Genomic DNA, 15833 nt, shown 5'->3' on the forward strand with positions numbered 1-15833 from the left:
TTTGCAAATATCTTGGGAGGTGGAGAGGTGTATTCCTGTTTGAATAATAGGAGACCAAGAAATACATAAATCAGTTATCATAAAACTAAATGAAAAGAAGCTAGAATTGAGATGTTTTTCTTTCTTCTACTCAGGTACATTTTTCAGGTATAATTATTACCCAAAGGGGCTACATTACATGGCTGATTTAGGTTAGCTAAGCAAAAAGAATTTTATACTTCAAAGTTCAATAGGAAGAGGCAATGACAATTTATGTCTTTACTGCCAAAGAAACAAGGAGCTTTAAGAAGAAGATTAAATGTAATGATAGTTTAAAATCTTTCACTATTACTAATAAAATTGTCAAAATTGAAAACTTAGACTGTATATAAGGGAACTTGCATAAACTTAAGGAATAAGATGCATAAAACTGGAGTTGGTAATTTATTTCTACCTGAACAAATTTATTGCTTATATTTTATTAATCAAATTTGGTTTGTGTGGGTTTTTTTTCCTCTACATTCCTAGACTTCCTATCTGATTGGTCATAGGTTGAAGCTTATTGACAGGTGTATGCATACAAATATAAACACCAGTGATACTCTCAGATCAACTCCCTGAAAATGCAACATTTAGCCATGTATATCAGTTATTAAACAGTTCTGTGCCTAACATTTTGCTGTGTATTGTGAAATAAGAATTTTTACATTTCCAACACCCAGTAGCTGTCCTTAAAATGGCTCTGTCAGTTAGGGAGCTGGATGTTATTCCCATTTGATCCATGAGAAAACTGGGACTCAGAGTTATATACCTTCCTGAAGTTAGTGAGAGCAAAGGATGATGATGATGATTATTATTATTTTAGGGAGAAAAGAAATTTAAGGGAGACACTGAAGCTTACTTAAAGGTGAGGAAAAAAACTATAAAATTATGTCCAAACAAAGTCTAACAGTGGAAGAATAATATTATTTTGGGTACCTTTCAGGCCAACATGTCATTAAAATAGATTCCAGATATTCTTATTTCATCAAAATGGTGGATAGGTTGAGGAGCTTTGCCAGAATAGCATCTGAGAAATTGAAAAATTCTAGCCTTACAGATCTGCACTATTTGTCATCTTTAAGCATACAGGCAGATGTCATCCCTGCTTAAGAAACAAATTTTGGCCCTAAGAATATTTATTATATATGTGTGTTTCTTTTAATACAGAACTCAAGAACTATTTCAAGGTCATCTACCTTCTCATTCATCAAGTATTTATTAAGCATCTATAATACACCTATGATTTATCAGAAATGGTGTTAGAGCCTTTGGATAGAGCACAGCCTGATAGAAGGGCAACGATGCTGTTAAAAAGAAAACCACTAGCCTAACATGGAGCCACTGATGTTAAGACTCATGTCAGCAAATCAACACTTAATACCTAACTTTATAGCAGTTTCAACCCCCACCTCCCGGAATGTAACCTTTAAGCAGTCAGCATAGGATTTCCTGGTCAGCACTAGGAAATTTACTGATAGACCCTTTCCGTTCCCCTTTGGAGGGCAACCTTGACAAAAACAATATACTCTTTGCTAATAATTTCCATTTTTCCACTCCCTCTCTGCCTTTAAAAACCTTTCCTGTTCTATAGCTCAAAAGAGCTCCTTTCTATTTGCTGGATGGGATGCTGTCTGATTCATGAACTGTTCAATAAAGCCAATCTTTTAAATTACTCAGTTGAATTTCTGTTGTCTAATAATGCCTTCACAGTACTTAATAGTGGGAAAGATCAATAATATACAAATAAATAATATATTCTTAGGAAGTATAGTTTTAATTGAAGAAAATTAAGGAGTATAATGATTTAGGCAGCTTAGATTCAGGATGAGTAAAGGTTCCCTTGAGAAAGGGATATTAAATTTAAGACCTGAAGGGAAATTAGGAATTAGGCTAAACTTCTGGGGAAAAGAATCCCCAGATAGGGCAGGAGTTACAAGCAGTACCAAGTTGCTGACAGATTTGGTTCTTTATCCTCCGGAAAATATCGAGGAGTTTTAAATGGGCAGTTACAAAGTTAAATTTTTAGTTAATTTAACTGCTGGGAGGAAAATGGATTGAAGGAAAATAAAAGAAGATACAGGAAGCTGAAAGCAGAGATTGTGGTGAACTGGTGTAGAGCCATGGTGGGGGCAATAGAGATGGGAACCTATTGGACATACATGTATTTAACCAAAAAATGAGCACTGCATAGACAAATGCTGATTATCATTTTTTGGCTAAGCTTATTTTTTGTCAATAAGTAACAATATTTTAGAATAAAATCCATAATCCAAAATATTAGTGGGATATTATTGTTTCTACAACTTTGCAGATCTCTTGCCAAGTCTATGCAAAGAAGTTGAAAAAGAATGCTGAAAGCATGAACTTTTTGAAAAACCTCAGTGTCTGGCATAGTGTTCAAAAGAAGTATGTCCCACACTTGCTCAGTTTTGAGGCTTCACAATAATTATCTAAAAACCAGCAGTGTGAGGCGTGAGGCCCATCCTACCAGAGTTCAAGAAGTCCATTTTTTGTTTCTATTTTTGTTTTTACCAGTTTTATCCCCCAGGTGTTTTCTGAACATCCCCTGGGAAAGCTGACATGTTTATCAAATCTGTCCTGGTGGACATCTACCACTTTAGCCAGCCAAGTGTCCCTAGACCACAACATGGCTTTTATGCATGTCACCCCTGTGGTCCTGAGACTGGATTCTCTCAACAGGCTATTATTCTTTTCCCATTTCCCCCCTGCAGATTACATTCCCTGGCCTCAGATACCCTATGGTGATAAGTGAGTCTATAATCCTTAAGAAGATTTTTCTGAAGGCCTGGGGATAACAGAAAAGATTTGCAATTCAGAGAGAACTGAGCTGGAAACTTTAAATAGTCCATCTCAGTCCATGACAGATGCTCTCCCTGGTGGGACCACCCTTTCTCCCCAGCCTGTGGTCCACAGTGTGAACCTGCAGGTACAGAAGCCTTCTTACTTCCAAAGTGACTCTATTCCAATTATCACTTCCCTACCAGGAGTCTGCTCCCAGGCACTGAAGAGAAATGCATGTTTCTCAGTGAAAAATACTTGCAGGTGTACAACTGGAAAAGGCCAACTTAATGTTTTTGTTTTTGTTTTTGTTTTGCTGAGGGCTTTAGCCCCTTGATCTTGGGTTTCTCCATTGCAGGGTTGGATTTGTGCCTTACATTTGCCAAGCCAAAAAAGATCATTGAATTATTACACCCTGAACAAAACAATAGTTACCCTCCAGTATGGTTTCAGCTTTTAGAGAAACATACCTGATCAGAGTTTAAAATGCTCAGGTCTATATTAGGTTTCTAGGGCTTCCCAAACAAAATACTACAGATTGTGTGGCTTTAGCAACAGTTTATTGTCTCACAATTCTGAAGACAATAAATAAAATACTAGAAGTCTATGATTGAGGTGTCAGCAAGATTGGTTCCTTCTGGGAGCTGTGAGGAAGAATCTTATCCATTCTTCTTTCCTAGCTTCTGGTGGTTGGCTGGCACTCTTTGGCTTTCCTTGGGTTATAGAATCATTATGCCAGTGTCTGCCTTCATAGTTGTGTGGTGTTCTTCCTGAATGCCTTCACATTGTCTTCCTTTTAGTGTCTTAGAGTCCAAATTTCCTCTTTTTATATAAACACCAGTCATAGTGGATTAAGGTCCCACCCTGTTCCAGCAAGGTACTCATCCTAGCTCAACTAATTGCATCTACAACCATCCTATTTTCAAATAAGATCACACACTGAGGTACTAGGAATTAGGATTTAAAAAGATGAATTTCAGAGGGACACAATTCAATGTATGACAGGTTCTTATCTCCATTGGAGCTCCTATGGGAAGAGATATTTTGAATCATGTCACTTTCCACATGATTTGATTAATAAATTACCAGGAACCAAGACTTTAGTGTACTTGGCCTGGAGGGAAATGAACCTGGGAGAAATTGCCTCCCTCCCTGCGGAAAAAGAAGTCCTTGCAGTTGAGGGGAAGAGGTTGGTGGTCAGTGGAATTATCCCAAGTTTAATCCTTTACCTGCCTTCTCCTACCCTCATTGTTTTATTTTGGGTTATGAAAGTATTATATGATCATTGTAGAATATGCAGAAAATACAAGTAATTGTAGAGGAGGGAGAAAAAAAGCCAAAATCCTAATAACCAACACTTAAAAATGGAATAATCTTGTTTATTAAAAATTGAAATTATCTTGTATACAAAGTTTATTATCCTGCCTTTTCTACTTAACATTATATTACGAACATTAAAAAATATAATAATATGTTTTAATGGGACGCCTGGATGGCTCAGCAGTTGAACGTCTGTCTTCAACTCAGGGCATGATCTTGAGGTCTGGGAATTGAGTTTTGCATTGGGCTTCCTGTGAGGGGCCTGCTTCTTCCTCTGCCTATGTCTCTGCCTCTCTCTCTGTGTCTCTCATGAATAAATAAAATCTTAAAAAAATATATGCCTTGATATCTTTTAAAAAATGACTGCTTGGTATTTCATTACTGGACATATTATAATTTATTTAACTATCCTCTGGTTGATTATTTAGATGATTTCTGTATTCATATTAAACATTATAGAAAATGAAGATTTTTGTACATAAATCTTGCGTGTATCTCTAATTATTTCCCGTGGTACATCCCTGTAAGTGGAGTCACAGGTCACATTTTTCAAGTTTTTGATTTGTGCTGCATACATAACCACCCAAGAGTGATTTAACTTATTTCACTATGTCAAATAATACTCATATAGCTTATCCCTTGTCAGCACTGGATAGAGTAACATAAATTCCAAATTGAGGAGTAAAATGTTCCATTGCTTTATTTGCTTATTTTCATTTTTGTAATGATGTTGAACTGATTTTTTTAGACATTCATATTTCTGTTTTTGAAAATTGTCTTTTAATGTTCTTTGTCCATTTTTCATTTAGGATTTTTATTATTGTTATTTTCTTTCTTACCAATTTGTGAGAGGTCTTTTTTAATCACATGTTACGCAATGTATTTTTTTCTTCAGGATGTCATTTGCCTTTTAGTTTTGTTTATGGTTTGTTTTAAAGTATAAAAACTTAATTTTTATGCCATTGACTATGTCAGTCCTTTCCTTTATGGTTTCTAGCTTTGATTTTATGCTTTGAAATTGCTTTCTCAACCCAATAGCATATAAAAATTCATCTGTTTTCTTCTTTTGTGTGTATGTGTGTGTGTGTTTAATCTTTATACATTTAACTCTTTAGGCTGACTAGAATTCATTTTTGTGTGTAGAATAAGGAAGGAACCACATTTTTTTAAATTTCTTTTATATATATTTATACAGTTGCCTCAGCACATAATTCTCCTTCCCACAACTTGGAATACTATTTCTGTCCTAAACCAAATTCTTACTCTATTGGAGTTGGGCTTTGGTTTTTTTACATTCTATTCCTTGGAGTGATTTTCAAGGTCTTCCATTTTTAATTTTGTTTTTATAGCTTAATATAGATATAAATATTTGAAAAATCATTTCAAATAATTTTTGCTTGTTTCTCACAGCAACCTTGTCTTGATATGAAAGACTATATTATACTAAGTTCTTCAGGGTTCCCTTCCCTTGTTCAGAGCACTGGTAATCACTTATTTCTGGAGACACCCAACTGTAAGGCTAACTTTCAGCTTTTGGAAGTGGTAACCAAAATGGAGGTAATGGGAGTTGCCAGCCTGGGTGCAGGCAGTAAGGGTATGCATTGACTGTAAAGAATTTACAAACGACAAAATAACTGAAAAACACCGATCTGCTTTTTATTATCCCTGTGTACCAGCAAGTTTAAACAATGTTAATGATAAAATACTCCTCTCCTAAAAAAATCTTTTGTTGGTTTAAATTCTAAACAATTTCCATGGTTATGGTTGAGTTTTAATAACATATGCATGGCTTCAAATTAGTATAAACATTATATTCTCTATGGAAGGTAATTCAGAGAACTCCAAATTACACAGTCGGCTCCTAACACACAGAGATTAACTACATGTGCTTGTTTGAAGAGTAAATTTGTAAAAGTTCACAATCATTTGAGCTTGCTTAGGGAGCAGTTTTCCAGCTCCTGAGGAACTAGATATTTCTGCATTTAAATGGTAGATACAAAGTGAACAAGAGAGCACAGTGATTGTAAATTGGAAGAAACAGAACGTGATGAATTTTCTGGTAAAGCTATTTTAGTGGAATTTTTTTGTCTGCAGAGAGATTTGAGAGCTGTTAGAATTGATTCTGAAGAAACAAAGACATGGGTGGTATAGCAAGTTCTAGAATTTATTGTAAAATGAGATTTTTATAAATATCTGCAAAACTTATCTGCATGCCTGAGATTTTCTGTATATATAGATATATATCTATACATCTGTTGCCTCATTTGAAAAGAGCACTTAAAATTAAAATTAATATAATCTAATTTGTAGAGGTCTTGCATAGGTCCTAGTTTACCATGATTTCTTTCTTACATTTCTACCCTCCTTCTCCCAGTAATGTGTTTTGAAGGTTAGTCTTACAGTCGTACCTTTCCAATGTCTTAACTGGAAGTCAAATACTGATCATTAACAACAGGAAAGAAGAGACAGGGAAGCCACAAGAGACTATTTTCAACATAAAACGTGACCAGATAATTCAATGTTCTCCTCTTCTGTTAAGGTGGTGGGCAAAACCCTCCTAAGGGTTAAGTAGAAGGTAGCTCATGCTCTGCAATAATGCATAAGCCTCCTGTGTTATTACTACCTTTAGTAATAAGAATTCTAGCTTTAAAATGAGTGGCTGGAATGCATATTCTTTGATAAAAATATGCACAGAATTTTAGAGTTACAGCTTCCAGTCTAAGCCCTTCACTTTATAAATGAAAAAATTAAGTCCCAGAGGAGTCAAGTCACTTGAGTTAATTCCTCAAGTTAGTAGCAGAATTGGAACCAGAGCTCAAATCTACTTACTCCTAATTAAGCTTGTTTTCTAAAAAAGACACTGCTGTGTTTGCTTTTACGTCACTCTTAACCTTTCTCCACAATTCCTGCCTCCTAGTTGTTGTGAGGATTAAGTACAATAATATATATTAAAAATATGCCTGAACTTCTCAAAGCCCTAAAAAAAAGAAAGAAAGAAAAAAGAAATCCTGGCAACCTTACCGTTATTCTAATAAATGCTCCACGTGATAGAGGTTTTAAAAAGGATGGAAATCGTGCCTTTTCGTTCCGTTCTGTGTGGAATACAGCCTTTTCTCTTTTAGAGTGATACTGACGTACTTCTGCTCCAGTGAACTAATGTTCCTATCTCAAATGACTTCTTTGGCAGGCACAGAAATTAACATGTTAATACAAAAAAAGACATGGGAAGAGATTAAGACAGGGAATGGCAGCATGTCTTAAAAGTTATCAAGGATCAAATGCCAGTGTGTCGTTTTTATTTTAAAAGAAAGTGTCAAGCATCTATATAATCACGGACCAATTGTCCGTGACAGTGGATGTAACCTCTCCCCTTCTTCCTTCTACTTATCCACTTGAAGATTTCTAATCTTTCCATTAGTTTCTGTTTTATTCATTCATTCCTTCCCTCAAAAAATATTTACTGAAGCATGATTATGTGCCTACTCTATGGTTACAACAATGAACATAATATGAGCACAATCAAGAGAGAGAAACAGAGACAATTACAGTAAATTATGGACAGAATTAGGTCAGCAGTACTAGGTGTTAGAGAAGCCATGAAAATAAAATTTAACAAAATTGGGTACATTCAAATTCTCAGTAAAGAAGTTATTCTGCTAAAAGTATTTCTTGGGGTATACAAGCAAAACCAAAAGTTTAAAAATCATTTTTGAAGCCAAGTGACTCAAAGTTTGTAGTCTATCCTGAGTGAGGATAATTGGGATATGGCTACTTTTTGAACTAATTTGAAATTTCTTCTCTGAATGATTCTTTATGTTGTGAATGTGATTCTGGTTTCTTTGATTTAAGATACAATAAATAAGGAGTTGGATTCTAATATTTGTTAGGCTTTAAGGGTTCGTAAAACATTTCCCATTACTAAATATTATTTATTGAAATTGAGAGGCTTGAGTTGGAATCTTTGGATATATTAATAGCAATACGACTAATGGTCAACAGTGACATGATGAGGCAAAGATTATCACTATGAAGGGATTTGGAAATAAGGAAACTATGAATGCATTGCAAATAGGCATATTACATTGAGGGGGTGGGAAGTATGTTAATAAATTATCATTTTATTTTATTATTTTATTATTTTATTTTGTTAAAGACTTAATTATTTATTTGAGAGAGACAGAGAAAGAGAGAGAGAGCATGACCAGGAAAGAAAGGGAGAAACAGGCTCCCCACTGAGCAGAGAGCCTGATGTGGGGCTCGATCCCAGGACCCTGGGATCATGACTTGAGCCAAAGATGTACACTTAACCAACTAAGCTACCTAGGCACCTGAAGAATCATTTTACCAAAAAGTGATTTTGATTGATATGTTAAGCCGGTTCATTGCTCCTAGATATAGTACATAAAATATCTTTCGAGTGGGTTAAGAAATAAGAAAAAGTAAATAATCAGTGTTATTATCCTCAATTGTGAGAATGAGGACCAGAGGGGAATTATTGTGTAAGGTTCAATTATGGACTAATAAAAAGGGCACAATTTGGTAATGTACAGATAATTCCTTCCCGTGGGTTAATTCTAGTAATAAATTCTGAGGACATACAATCTTAATGTAGACGAAGAAGAAATATCCAAAAGTAACCAAGAATAAAAATTAACAGAGAAGAATTAGAAATGCAACATAATAAAGGCAGGAGAGGGAGAGATGAGTGAAGCCAAGGAAAGAAATAGAAGCACTCAAAAGCTACCATATGTTCCCATCGTGTACAATATATAAGAACAGAGTCAGCAGTGAAGACAATATGGGCACTGAGAGATACTGGGGAGTATTTTATTTCCTGTGGATAAGCAGTTATTCAAAAATATAATGAATATCTTGCTCATTTTAAAAGATTCAATGATATAAGCACAGGCTGCTGGAAATGAGTAAGACTTTCCTTCAATGAAAATGAAAATTTTGAAGTAAATTGGATAATAATATATATTCAAGGATTTAGGCTATGGATTTAATCCTTGAGTCTATCATAACCAAAGCAATATAACAGAAGATGAGTGAGACTGGATTTACCACAGAATCTCAGATCCTATTATTTTTACATTTGTATACAGACATAAGAAATAATATTTGCCTGTTAAGGAGGCCAGCTTCTTACTTGAACAACCTTACTATTCACTTCGTGGCATCCCCGGTGATGCATGGGGAAGAAGCTCAGAGAGAAAGTGAGAAGAGAATTTCCCATGCTTGTGACAGCTGGATTGTCTCTGATTTGTAACCTCCCTCATTTTTGGTACATATAAACACACACATGTCCATGACTTTAATTTTTCTCTGCCTATAGATTGTAATGACCTATCACTAATGTAATAGATTTTATAAGAAATATTTAAAAGTACAGATGACATACAAAAAGAATTAAGGTGACAATATATGCCAGTCACCGTCTGTGACCATGTACCTATATGAAATGATTAATTTTCACAACAATCTGTAAAGAAGATGTTCTTTTAAGATGAAGAAAGGGAAATAAAGAGGAGGATGTGTTGCATGTGACAAAGCAGGCCTGACAGGGAGCCAGATACAAACTCAAGCCATCTGATTTTAAATCTTGTCACCATAATACCTCACTCATGTGTGTAAAAAACAGAATGAAGTATTTTATCCCAGTGTTATTAAGGTCTAATTGATGTATAACAGTGCAGTAGTCCAAGGCGTACAGCATAATGATTTGATTCATGTATAAGTTGCAAAATGATCACTACAAGTTCAGTTGATGTCCATCACTTCACAGTTATAATTTTTTCTTATGTTCAGAACTTTTAAGATATACCCTCTTAGCAATTTTCAAATGTACAATCGGGCATCACTAACTATAGTTGCCATGCTATACCTTACATCCCTGGAACTTAACTGGAAGTTTGCACCTTTGACCACCTTCACCCATTTACCAGCACCCCCATCTGTTACCTCTGGCAACTGTCAATCTGTTCTCTGTATCTATCAGTTCAGATTTTCTAGATTCCACAAAGAAGTGAGATCATGCGGTATTTGTCTTTCTCTGACTTGTTTCCCTTATAAGCCCTCCATCAATGCATCAATGGCAAGATTTCCTTCGTTATTTTATGGCTGAATAATACTGAATGAAATATTAAAGGAAATCTCTTTACATATATTTATCCATTAGTTCCAATATGGAACAATGTAGAATGTCTTCTAATTTCATTATTTGAAAACAGCCTATTCCTTTCTGCTAATGGAGGGCCCAGATTTTTTGTTATTGTTTTGTTTTTGTTTCTATCTCTTACATTATTTATTCATCTCTTTCAAAATGTGAACACTTTTTTTTTCTTTTTTTAAACGATTTTGTTTATTTATTCGTTGTAGACACTGAGAGAGAGAGAGGCAGAGACACAGGCAGAGGGATAAGCAGGCTCCTGCAGGGATCCCCATGCCGGACTCAATCCCAGGAGCCTGGGATCAGGCCCTGGGCCGAAGGCAGATGCTCAACTGCTCAGCCACCAAGGCGTCCCAAAATATGAACAGTCTAATCCATGTTAGACATTCACCAAAAGGAGTGTGTGAAAATGTCTAATCTGAGAGCAGTTGATCTGTATCAGCTAGATTCAGGTTGGTTAGTAGAGTTAATGATGCAGCTTTACACACAGCATTTATTCTTTCATGTAAACAACCACAATAAAGTTCGGGGGAGATAGTGTGGAGAGAGAAAGAAATCACTGAAGACCCAGGATCCTTCTACCTTTTGCTCTACTTGATTTCCATCTGTGCAGTATAAGATTGCTGTAGGAATTCCATCTGCATCACTGGGGTAGAAAAAAGGAGAAGGAGGGAGGGAAAGTGGGACGGAGGGAGGGCGGGCTAGAGAGAGAGAGACAGAGACAGAGACAGAGACAGAAAGGAGAAGAAGAATTTCTGCTTTAGAGAATCTTCCCAGAAAGTCCAGAGGGCACTTTCTCTTCTCACTGACCAGAAATTAGTCATATGGCCACATCTAATTGCAAAAAACATGAGGCCTAGAGTCTTTAACTGGACACATAGCCATCCAGAATAAAACTGGAGTTCTGTTACTAAGATAGACAGAATGAACATTGGTAGAAAGAACCAACAGCGGCTGCCATTGTATCATGCAGAAACTCACTGGACTCCAGAGTGCCATGAGAAAAAAACCTGCGAGTCACAGCCCAGTTCAGAAACCCATTCTAAACCTAAAATAGTAAATGGGAAGCAACTGTGTGCTAGAGAACTGGATTAGGTTTATTTGTAGTCATTTATAATGGATTAACTTTTTTAATTGTTGGGAGTCCACTTCTACCTAGAGGGGCTTCTTATGGGTTGGATTTACATCGCAATAGTTACTTTAAAATTCTTTTAGGAATGAAAGAAAGCCCCAACTTAATTATTCTAAGTCTGCATTCCCTGAAATCAATCAGACATGGACTCAGCCCTCCCCATTCTGTTCCTTAGAATATAACACAATGGTTTAGAGGCAAGGGAAGAACCTCCCTTCCTTTCCTTTGTTTTCTTTGTCTTAAACCACCATCTCTGGATTCAAGGTACAGTGGAGAGACACACCAAAGAAATCTTTAGATAATTACACTCCATTCTTTTCATCTCATTTCATATTATAGAAATGAAACAGCCACCAGATAAGGACATTTTCATAAGCACTTTACTTCTCTGTTCCAACGGATGTTGATGAGAGAACATATGTACGCACAGCCATAGTCACAAACATTTATAACCTCCAGCAACTATAAAGTCTCATCTGTTCTATAAAGAAAAGCTCTGTGCCCAGTGCCACTTGCCAGCGGACGTTGATCACTTGACAGTTACATTTAAAGGCAGCAGGCTCTTGACTCTGAAGCCTATGCACTAAACACCTGTTCCCTGTCAGACACTGCAGCTGACATTTTTCCAAGAGACCTAGTTATTTTGTTGGGACTGTTCCTTGCCCCATGAACCACATAAAGGATAGTCAGGGGATTGCCTGATATTTCAACAGGCTCTAAATTGAAAGCAGAGCCCTGCAAGGCTCTTGACATGAGGGACACAGGAGACAAAGGAAGGTCCAGGTTTACCAACAGACAGAGTACCTTGAGCTGCCTGACTCCCAGGCCTTCTGCCACGGTAGACCAGCATCTTCTACCATTGTTGGCATATCACTGTGACACTGCAGCTGGCTTTCAAATTATTTTACAACCCAACCTTAAACATGTAATTATAAAAGATATCCATAGTTATAGTAAGATAGAAATATATAAAAGAAGTCACAAATAAAAAATATCCATTATCAGAAACCACAAGGTGTAAAGTTAGGCTGCTGCAGGTTTACAGATGCTGGTAGAAGACATGGTCAGAGGTAAAGGACAGTGCATTCTGGAGACAGAGGATCAGCAAGCTTTGAACTGGTTCCTGAGCTGTAATTCTCACAGAGTGACAAAAAGATGGCCTAATGGCACCTGTATACACAGTGGGTTCTGTTATAGGATACGAACACTGAACAAATCTTTTCTTATGGGCAATAGCCCGCCTGAACTTCTACTCAGAAGGAGAGATCATTTCTGTTAAAGTGAATAGTAAACCAATGTACTTTTTGTTCCAGAGAGACACTATCTCTTCCTTCCAAGGCTATTCACAATACATTCTTGGAAAGACAGTCTGGAAGAAGGAGCAGTCGGGGCCTCCAGTTGCAAAATAAGCAGAAATGTGAGATATCCATGGAAAATTGTCTACCAGCAGATAAAGACCAACTCCCCAAAGAACAACATTGGCATCTTAGAATATATGAATCAATAAGCATATGATTATTTTGAAAAGTTAAATCCTTAATAAATAAATCTTTTTTTTTAAAAAAAATTATTTATTTATTTATCCATGATAGACAGAGAGAGAGAGAGAGGCAGAGACACAGGCAGAGGGAGAAGCAGACCCCATGCCGGGAACCCCACGCGGGACTCAATCCCGGGACTCCAGGACCGCGCCCTGGGCCAAAGGCAGGCATCAAACCGCTGAGCCACCCAGGGATCCCCACTAAATAAATCTTAAAAGTGGGGGTGGGGGGCACCTGGGTGACATAGTTGGTTATGGGTCCCACCATCCAGGTCATGATCTCTGGATCGTGACCTCAGCATCATGAAATAAAAACATGGGTCACTCTGCACTCAGCATGGAGTCTTCCTGGATTCTTTCTCCCTATCCCTCTGCCCCTCCCCACCGCAGGTGTGTGTATGCTCTCTCTCTCTCTCAAATAAATAAATCTTAAAATAAAATAATTAAAAGTTAAATTCCTTAGTAATGTTATGTTATAAACTTAAGATATATCAGGCTTAAAAAAAGAATAAAATATACTTTTGCCTTATGATTTTATAGGATACAATTTTCCAAAATATAGATTTACTATTTAAAAAAGTAAAACTCCTGTTGGACATTTAGCGAGCTTCTAAAATTTTACCATTAGAAGCAATCTCTACTTAAAATTTTTTTGTATATAAATTTTTGTGCACAGACATGATGATTTCCTTAGGGTAAATTCTAAAAGTGATGTTTCTAGGTGAAAGCTAATGGCAAGTTTTGAAGCTTTTGATAAATCTTGCTATTCTAAGAAAAAAAATTGTATTAATTTATATTTCTACCAACAAAGTATAACATAATTTCCATTTTTAAGAAGAGATTTTAACTTGAAAAATAAAGCTAATATTAAAATATTGAAGTAATATTTGTGATTTCAATCACTGAATGATTTATGTTCATAAACACAATTGGGCAATGAGTTTCTTTCCTTTCCTAAGTGTCCTGTCATGATTCCCTTTGAATTAGTATTCAGAGTTCAGAGCAATCAACTTTCTGCCACCAGCAAGCACTCAACTAGGATAGGGATACGGATGCTGCCCCAAACCAACTTCATGTTTATTTTAGCAAGTGAAAGTCCATGCTAAGCTAGATCTTAAGAACAAGAAAACCAAAAGGAATAGGTTTGCTACTCTCTAGGAGTTTGCAATCTCCTGTTTACTGTGCATATAAGTAATTGTAAGCATACATTGATGTCCTGTTATATATTGTAACTTGAAAATGTACTTTGTGTATGAAATTACACAGAATAAAATACATTCATACACAGACACAAAATACAAAACAGGGGATCCCTGGGTGGCGCAGCGGTTTAGCGCCTGCCTTTGGCCCAGGGCGTGATCCTGGAGACCCGGGATCGAATCCCACGTCAGGCTCCCGGTGCATGGAGCCTGCTTCTCCCTCTTCCTGTGTCTCTGCCTCTCTCTCTCTGTGACTATCATAAATAAACTAAAAAAAAAAAAAAAACAAACATGTACAGGAAGTAATCCAGTAAATGTTAGATTGCTGCATTTAAATCAGAATCTGGGGCAGCCCGGGTGGCTCAGTGGTTTAGTGCCATCTTCGGCCCAGGGCATGATCCTGGAGATCCATGCCGGGCTCTCTGCATGGAGGCTGCTTCTCCCTCTGCCTGTGTCTCTTAATGTCTCTGCCATTCTCTCTCTCTGTGTCTCTCATGAATAAATAAATAAAATCTTTAAAAAATTAATTAATCAGCATCTATATAAAATTGTTCTGTTAACAAATAACAAGCATTCATTTATGTGTCCATCAGGTTATTTGCCTATTCTACAAATATTTTTCAACTTTCCTTCTTTTTCTACCCTCTCCCTCCCTCCCTCCCTTTGTTTCTCTCCATCTCCCTTCCTTCTTTCCTTAATTCTAGTTTTTCCCACCCAAGCCCTTGTTCCTCTGAGATTTTGCAGTGTTCTTTTCTATCCACACAGGTTTAGAAGCAATGCAGAGATAACCATGAGTCAGACAAATGAGCATAAAGTTATCTACCTCATTATTTACCAAGATCTCTGTAGAACGTACCTTGAGATATACTCACACTCTATCTTAGAATTAAATTTCTCCCCCAGCCATATTCTGTGCTGGAAAACCATAGGTTTTCCAAGAAAGGTCTGCCCTAGAAAATTTGAGGCATAGAGGAATAGAGAAAGTATGCTTCCTGGGGTCAAGCTAATGGCTAAGAGGAATAAGCTTCTAATCTCATTAGCCAGAAGAGATGTGAGGGAGAGGCCTGGAATGATCTTTTTTGGAAGTTCTTCCATACGAGTAAATAAGAGGAGAGAGTAGAGTGTTCTAGCCTGATGCCCATGAAAAATGAAAGGAGGGAAGCACTGTAGAGTTCTTTTCAACCAGTCTTCTTCTCATTTAATGGAATAGAAAAAGAGGGAGAAGCAATTGCCCAAGAACTCACAATGAGGGAAGCTAAAACCAGGATTAGGGGCCATTTTTTGTGGATCCAGTACAATGATAGTCCAAAAAGTGTTTGGTAATCTGGCAATAAGGGATCTGCTTTTAAAGGGTTAGTCAAGATTCTGGCTTAGCAAACTTTGTTCATTTCTCATCACTCAGGTGGGTGTTTTTGTTTGTTTGTGACTAATACTGACTTATGTCTTACACTTACAATTTACATGAAAGTGTGAACAATTTTTTTTAATTCATAATGTTTTTTAGAGAAGAAGAAATTTATTGCACAAGGAACTCATATTTGTATTATTTCCAAATGTAATGCTTTTGGATTACTACAGATGAAGCTTGGCCTGAGAAGGAAGAACGAAGGCTGGCTCTCAAGGGCTAAATTCTACAGCTGTGATCATTTCGAT

Source organism: Canis lupus, chromosome 22 (assembly GCF_003254725.2).
Source record: "Canis lupus dingo isolate Sandy chromosome 22, ASM325472v2, whole genome shotgun sequence".
NCBI classification, from domain to species: Eukaryota; Metazoa; Chordata; class Mammalia; order Carnivora; family Canidae; genus Canis; species Canis lupus.